This window comes from Myotis davidii, unplaced genomic scaffold, assembly GCF_000327345.1.
Source record: "Myotis davidii unplaced genomic scaffold, ASM32734v1 scaffold458, whole genome shotgun sequence".
NCBI classification, from domain to species: domain Eukaryota; kingdom Metazoa; phylum Chordata; class Mammalia; order Chiroptera; family Vespertilionidae; genus Myotis; species Myotis davidii.
In genome coordinates, this window is record NW_006289819.1 from 440,014 (window position 1) to 448,115 (window position 8,102).

General features: G+C 41.5%; 1 pseudogene; it reads left to right on the top strand.

The window, feature by feature from the left end:
* The first annotated feature begins 5,471 nt into the window (after window positions 1-5,471).
* LOC102753307 overlaps window positions 5,472-8,102 on the top strand; it is a 4,678-nt pseudogene continuing 2,047 nt past the window's right edge.

An 8,102-nucleotide genomic window follows, 5' to 3' on the forward strand; every position in this document is an offset into this window, starting at 1 on the left:
ACCAGCGAAGCCATATCAGCGTGCCCCGCCGGGTAGTTCCGACTGAAACTGCAGCGCGAGACGCCGGCGTTCCGAGGTGGCGCGCGCGCTCCGCCGTAGGGGGCGGGGCTGGCGGAGGCTCCGCCCACCCTCTTTTGAAAAGCTGGACCATCCAGGGTTCCCTTGAGGATGCTGGGCCGGGGCAACCATTCGCTCAGAATACTGGCTCCGCCTGGATGCTTGGTGCATTGGGAGAGACTCCGTGAAGTCCTCATCCCAGAAGTGGGTGTCAGGGAGGCCTGGTACTGAAGAGGGAGGCCTGGTACTGAAGGGGTTAGGTCCCACTTATAATTAAAAGAGAGAAAGCACAGGACTTGCTGGTTGATTGGACCCATATTTAATAGTGCACACTACACCAGCAGTCAATAGCTGTGCTCTTACCCTACTTTTATTCTTATAACTTATTACCACCTAATATATATTTATTTTCTTATAGCCTGCAAAGTTATTTCTTCTTCTTTTAAATATATTTTTATTGATTTTAGAGAGAGAGGAAGGCAGAGGGGTAGAAAGAGAGAAACATCGATCAGCTGTCTCCTACTGGGGCACATCTCCTACTGGGGCTCGAACCCCACAACCTGGGCATGTGCCCTGGCCAGGAAATGAACCAGCAACCTTTTGGTGCATGGGAAGATGCTCAGCCAACTGAGCTACACCAGCCAGGGCAAGTTATCATTTCCAAAAGCTGCAAAACATGCACTCTCTATGTTCATTGCAGCATTATTTACAATAGCCAAGATTTGGAAACAGCCCAAGTGTTCATCAGTAGATGAGTGGATAAAAAAGCTGTGGTACATTTACACAACAGAATACTACTATGCCCTAAAAAAAAACAACCCAAGAAGGAAATCTTACCCTTTGCAACAGCATGGATGGTCCTGGAAAGCATTAAACTAAATGAAATAAGTCAGCCAGAGAAAGACACGAACCATAATTCCACTCATGTGGAATCTAATGGACAAAATAAATTAACAAAATAGAAAAGACTGACAGCTGTCAGAGAGGAGGAACATTGCCCCACTGGTGAAGCGATGAACCAAAAAAAAACAAAACAACCTCATAGACACACAACAGTGTAGTGATTATCAGAGGGAAGGGGGAGAGGTAGAAGAGGGTGATATAAATGGTTATGGGAGACCTGACATGGGATGGTGAACACATGATACAATATACAGATGATGTGTTATAGAATTGTACATCTGAATCCTATATAATTTTATTAACCAGTGTCACCCCAATAAAGTCAATTTAAAAGGTGAAAAACATAACTCATCTATATATATAAAGCCCTAGTATGCAAATTGTTCCACTAGGACTCCAGGAGTTCAATTGCTCACTATGACATGTGCTGACCACCAGGGGGCAGCGTGGAATGAAGGAAGGCCCTGGCGAACAGCAGGAAGTCCCAGATCAGCCCTGATCACCAGCCAGGCCTAGGGACCCTACCCATGCATGAATTTCATGCACCAGGCCTCTAGTACAAATATAAAATGAACAATTGCCAAAGATTTTCTTCATCATAATAAACTACTTATCTATTATTATCCTAAATAATGAGGGAGCTAGTAAGATGGTAGTACTTATTCAAATAAGAATTTGAGGTTCAGAGATTTAGATTATCTGAATGCTGAAATGAATTTGCTAATAGTAGCAAAATGATTAATATCATATTAAGTAATAAACTATAATATTTAGAATTATCTCTTCTACCAGATGGAAATCAATTCCATCTCTGCTGGGCAAAATTCATGCTCATTACTATGGATGGGAACATTTGCATTGCTCTCAGACAATAATTATTGATTGACATTGTCATTGGTTTTTCTATAAGTTAACCTCTGTCTACAAAGTTGTAAGATAGTCTAATCAATATAAAGTCAATCAAAGGTATATATCAACATTACAATGAAGGAGCACCCAAGATGGCTTTTTCATTATGAATTAAATTTCTTAGTATAGTATTCTAATTTCAACCAGAAGTGATTTTACCGCTTTTGTAAAGGACAGTTGGTAACATCTGGCAATATTTTGGGTTGTTGTAACTGAGTGGTATTTCTTACAGGGGATAGATACTGCTGAAAACCCTATAATACATAGCGGAGTCCCATCCCCCCACCCATCCCCCCGCACACAAAGAATTATCCAGACCAAAATGTCAAGAGTGCTGAAGTTGAGAAAACCTGATATAGGGCTATTTCAATTTTTTAAATCCAAATTCCAAGATATGTTTTTATTTATTTTTAGGGAGAGGAGGGAGAGAGAGAAATATTGATGTGACAGAGAAATATTGATTGTTTGCCTCCTGTATGTACCCCAACCAAGGATTGAATCCTTAACCTAAGTATGTGCCCTGTCTGGGAATTGAACCCACAACCTTTTGGTGTACAGGATGATGCTCCAATCAAATGACTCACCCTACCAGGGCAGGGCTATTTTAATTTTCTAATTCTTCTTGTACCAGTTTTGACAATTTGAGTCTTTTAAATAATTTGTTCTGCTCTAAACTATTGAATTTCTTCCCATAAAGTTCAGAATATTCTATTGTTTAATGTCTATAACAGGGGCATCAAACTAGAGCCACAAGCCAAATTCAGCCTACAGCTTGTTTTTGAAATACTTTTACACTTTTCATTTACTGTGGCTCCTTTACTGCTACAAAAACAGAGTTGAATGGTATCGTTATAAGAAGAGGAAATTAGGACACAAAATGCACAGGAGACCAGGTGAAGACATGGGAAGAAAAGAGCTCTCTATAAGCCAAGGAGAGAGGTCTCAGAAGAAACTAACCCTGCCAATACCTTGATCTTGAACTTCTGCCTACAGAGTTGTGATTAACTAAATTTTTGTTGTTTAAGCCTGTGTTGTTTTGTTATGGCAGCTCTAGGAAATTAATTTACTCATTATAGTGGGTTCCTTAATATATGTTAGCAATAATCTCTATACTTACTTTCATCGGTATAGTTTGTTGCTTTTTTTTTAATTTTCATAGAAATGTAATCATGCACAATCATGCACTATGTGTGTGTGTGTGTGTGTGTGTGTGTGTGTGTTGGTTACGCTGGCTCAAAATTATAATTGTGAGATTTATCACTCTGCTACAAAAACATTCTACCATGTATTAACTCATTCTACTGTATGTGTACTTTTGTGCTATTTCTGATCTGGAATTATAATGAATAATCCTATATAATAAAAGCCTAATATGCTGACTGCCTGGTCGGCCAGTCGGCTGTTAAACTAATCAAAGCATAATATGCTAATGATATGCTAAGACTGCTCAACTGCTTGCTGTGATGTGCACTGACCACCAGAAGGGCAGGGCAGACACTCCGACGGGTAGGTTAGCTTGATGCTGGGTCCAGCCTATCAGAACTGAGCAAGACAGGCCAGGCACACCCTGGAGCCCTCCCGTGGTCCCTCCCCAGCTGGCCAACCTCCCTGGTCTCTTCCCAGCCCCTATCCTCGGCCTGCGCCCTCTGGCAATCTGGGACACCTGGGGGGGTGGAGATGTTGGAGAGCTGGTTTCAGCCCAATCCCACAGCGGGAGTGCCGCTCAGCCAGAAGCCAGGCTCATGGCTGGCAAGCACAGCAGTGGTGGCAGGAGCCTCTCCCGCCTCCACAGCAGCATTAAGGATGTCCAACTTTGGGCTTAGGCCCACTCCCCCTGGCTTAGGCCCCCGGGGAGCGGGCCTAAGCTGTCAGCCAGACATCCTCTGAGGACTCCCAGACTGCGAAAGGGCGCAAGCCAGGCTAGGGACCCCTTTCCCCACCCCCGCCACCCAGTGCACAAATTTTGTTCACTGAGCCTCTAATACTGCTATAAAATTCTTGAACACGTCTCTTTTTGCTTATGTGCACCAAAGAGTAAAATTCCTGTATTATAGGGTATGTGTATGTTTAACTTTACTAGATAATGTCAAATAATTTCAAAATTATCTTAATTCATGTTTTTACCAGCAGTTCAGGAGAGTCTCTGATGTTCTATATTCTTGTCAACACTTGCTATTGTCAGACTTTTTAATTATTTTGTCATTTAAGAATATAAAATTGTTTCTTATTATGGTTTGAATTTGTATTTCTGTGTTTACAAATGAGGTTAAGTAACTTTTAAAAACATTGGTCATTAGAATATCCTTATCTGCAGTCTTTTTTCAACATTCTTGCATGTTTTTGTTGGATAGTATTTTTCTTATTGATTTGTTTATTTTCTTTATATATTATGAAAGTGAGCCCTTGTTGGTTATTATGCTATTAATATATTCTTTCTTTCAGAAAGTGTAAATTTGTTCTGTAATCTACACCAAATTAAAAATCAATTAAATTGTGGTTCTAAAAATAAAAAGGCAAAACAATATAATTCTTAGAAGATAATATGGAAGACTATCTCATGACCTTGACATAGAGAAAGTCTTAAGCAGGGCACAAAAATGAGATCGATAGATTTGATCACAACAATTAAAATATTATTATTCCCAAACTACCATTAAAATGATTAGAAGGCAAACCCACAGAGGGAAAGTGATATTTCTAGAGGTGTTTAATCTAAGTGAGGTAGATCCTCAGTTTCATGGGTGGAAGTTAGTGGGTAATGTTTAAAGTTGATCCATCAAGAAATAACAAAACAATAGTAAGTACAGAAGCACATAATAGGTCAGTGATAGCAGTACCCAGGTCCCATGCCTCTCTCAGCTGGGACAATCCTGAGGGACGCGTGCTACACGATTTCTGAGGTCCAGCTCCAGCCACCCACAGGGAAACTAGCCTAATACATCTGGTATTGACCACATTCCCCTTACTACTTTATTATCCGGCCAGTGTTCCCTGAACCTCCCAAATAAACCAATGGCATCTAATCTTTGTTTCAGGGCCTGCATCTGGGGGAAGCCAAACTAAAACATCCAGTCTTGAAAACAAAAATTCACATTTTAAAGCATCTCGTTCATTGCCTTTCAGCTCACCCCAGTAGTAAACCTCTCACGGGAGAAAGGCTATTCAACTAAGATGCCTTGAGTCTCTCTGTTAACGCGATACCAGATTTAGCTGTAAGGCAAGAACGGCAGCAAAGGGGAAAGGTTATGCCTTTGAACACCTTGCATTTCAAGTGCATAGGACCAGGCCTTAGTGTCAGTTCTTAGTGAGAAACTAGTCTATTCAGGAAGGCAGCCGAGTCTAGACCGTGTTGCTATGTCCATCCCAAAGAGCCCAGCAAGCCTCTGGAAGCTTTTCACCAGTCATCCCATTGCACAGCCTAGCCCTAGAAGAAACGTGACGTGCTCCCAAAATCAAGATCCATAGATTTTGTTCAGTCTTTTAAATTTCAAATGTATAAAAGAAACTGCAGAGTGGGTGTATGGCATAGGCAGCGGCAGCGGCAGGGGCAGGGGCAGCGGCCCAGCGAGGCAGCGAGGCCGCGGCACTGGTGCTTGGGCAGGTGGCGGCGGTGCCGAGGGGGCGGGAGATGGCAGACGTGCTCAGTGCCCTGCGACAGTACAGCATCCAGAAGAAGGAGATCGTGGTGAAGGAGGACAAAGTCATCTTTAGCGGGGAGTTCTCCTGGCCCAAGAACATGAGGACCTGAAGGGCGTAGGGGAGGAGGAGTCTGGCCGCTGGGCTCTGGGATCCCTCCGCGCCCGCTGGGAATGATTCAGAGGGCTTGGGGAAAGAATCCTCTTGACTTATATAATTTCATCAGCCGCCCATTTTAATAGAGTATTTTATTGCTAAAATCAAGGAGGAAAGAAATTGCAAGTAAGTCAATCTCAGGCATGCTGCCAGGCAGTCCTAGGTCCACGGAAAGTTCAAGGCTGACGGAAGAACCCTCCACTCGAGACTTGTGAGAGCAATCGTGGGCTTATCATGTTAATCATCGAAGGCCTCCTCTGTACCAGGCACTGGCTTCAAGAAAACTTTATAGCAGTTACTTAATCACAGGAGAGGGCCCTAGAGAGGCCTATGGATCCATTGAATCTGATTGACAGTTGTAGAAGAATCCCAGTCACTCATCTTTAAAGTGTGCCTCTGGGGGTGGTAACACTCCCACACTTCCTTGTTGTTAGGACATTGGCGAGGCCAAATTCCCTCTGGCCACAGCTCAGTCGGACCCAGAGCTGCCATGGAGCTGCTTTTTAGCCGCCACAGGAAGATGATGGAGGTCTTGCAGAATCCCGTTCCCTGACTGAGGGAAAGGGGGAAGCAATTAACTAATGACTGAAGGAGGCAGTGGTAGTGCTGACCTGGGCTTGACAGTCATCGGCAAAACTGTCATGGTAGCTGCCCCAGCCTGGACACAAAACAAACTTCCAGGGCTCAAGGAGCTGGTGGGGACTGAGCCCCTGTGCAGTGGCAGCTATCCTACCAAATCCAGGAGGGAGTGTAAGCTGGGGAGAGCATCCCTGATTTTCAAGGGAAACAGAATGGATAGAAAATTTGATAAGCCCAAATCCAGCTGTGGCCATATGAGCAGACACAGAAATAAGAAACTTAGCCTCTATTTGTATTTTCTTTCATCTCTTTCCCCCAACATTTTATTACAAGATTGATAAACTTATAGAAAAGGTGAAAGAATGATACGGCGAACACTCACGTCCACAACAAATTCTACAGTTAATATTTTCTTTATCATTCAATCTACCATTAATTGAACATGTTTTAAATGCACTTCAAGTTAACTTCCAGAATCAGATCTATATCCTCGAACAGTTCACCATGTAAGTTACCAAAAGGAGTTCAATATTTGTTTAGTTAAAAGTTTCATACAGTGAAATGCATAGTACTTAGAAGTCCTGCATAACTCAGATTCAATCATTTGTATTTTCATGACTAATGATTTTGAGCATATTTTCTTCTGCTCATTGGCTGTTCCTATAGTTTCAGAATATTTTGTAAATTTCTATTGAGTTGTTTTTCTTATTAAATTTGAGAATTCTTTATATGTTCTGGACATTAGTCTTGTCAGACATAGGATTTCCAAATAATGTCTCTTAGTTTATGTCACACTTATTTTCTTTTCTTAAAAATATATTTTATTGATTTTTTACAGAGAGGAAGGGAGAGGGATAGAGAGTTAGAAACATTGATGAGAGAGAAACATCGATCAGCTGCCTCCTGCACACTCCTTACTGGGGAAGTGCCCACAACCAAGGTACATGCCCTTGACTGGAAAAACGCTCTATTCACTCAGCCAGATCGGTTAGGGCCACACTTATTTTCTTAAGATACCTTTAATGGGAATGTTTTTAATTTTGCGGGGAGGAGGGGGACAAAACTTGTTGTCTTTATTTATTTATTTTTGGAATGTTTTTAATTTTGATGTGGTCTTCTTTATTTACTTTTTTAAAAATGTATTGAATTCTGTAGTCCTGTCTTTTAAACCTTTTATCTCCAAGTGCTTATACCTAAAAAAGTTAAAGGGAAAAGGTAGTAGGCTAGTTTTTCTTCCAGAAGTTCTTTTACTTTTTAGGATTGGGTGTATAACCATCTGAAATTAAGTTTTCAGCATTGTGTAAGACCGAAATTGAGTTTTAGTTTGTTCTAAATGAATGTCTGATAGTGCCAGAACTATTTGTGGAAAAGATTATCCTTTTTACTGTGGTGCCTTTGTCAAAAATCAAATTACAACATAGTGTAGGTCTATCTCTGGGACCTTTACTCATTTTTATTGACCAACTTGTTGATCCTCATGCCGGTACTGCACTATGTCGATCAGAGGAGCTTTCTACTAAGTTTTAAACTCCATTTAAGTCCTCCCAATTTGTCCTTTTTGAAGATTGCTTTGGATATTTTAGGTACTCTGTATCACCATATAAAGTTTAGAATAAGCTTTTTAATATCTACCAAAAGAGAAAAAAAAGCCTGGTGGGGTTATGAGAAGGATTGCATGGGAATCTTTTTTCAGACTTTTCGGAGGCAACCACTCCTAAGAAAGCATATAATCTATAATCCAATCCCTGTCTTGTTATCTCCCACCCTCATGTAATCTTCTTACATTCCCGCCTTAATTTCAAATGAATAAAAGAAACTGCAGAGTGGGTGTATGGCACAGGCAGCGGCAGCGGCAGGGGCAG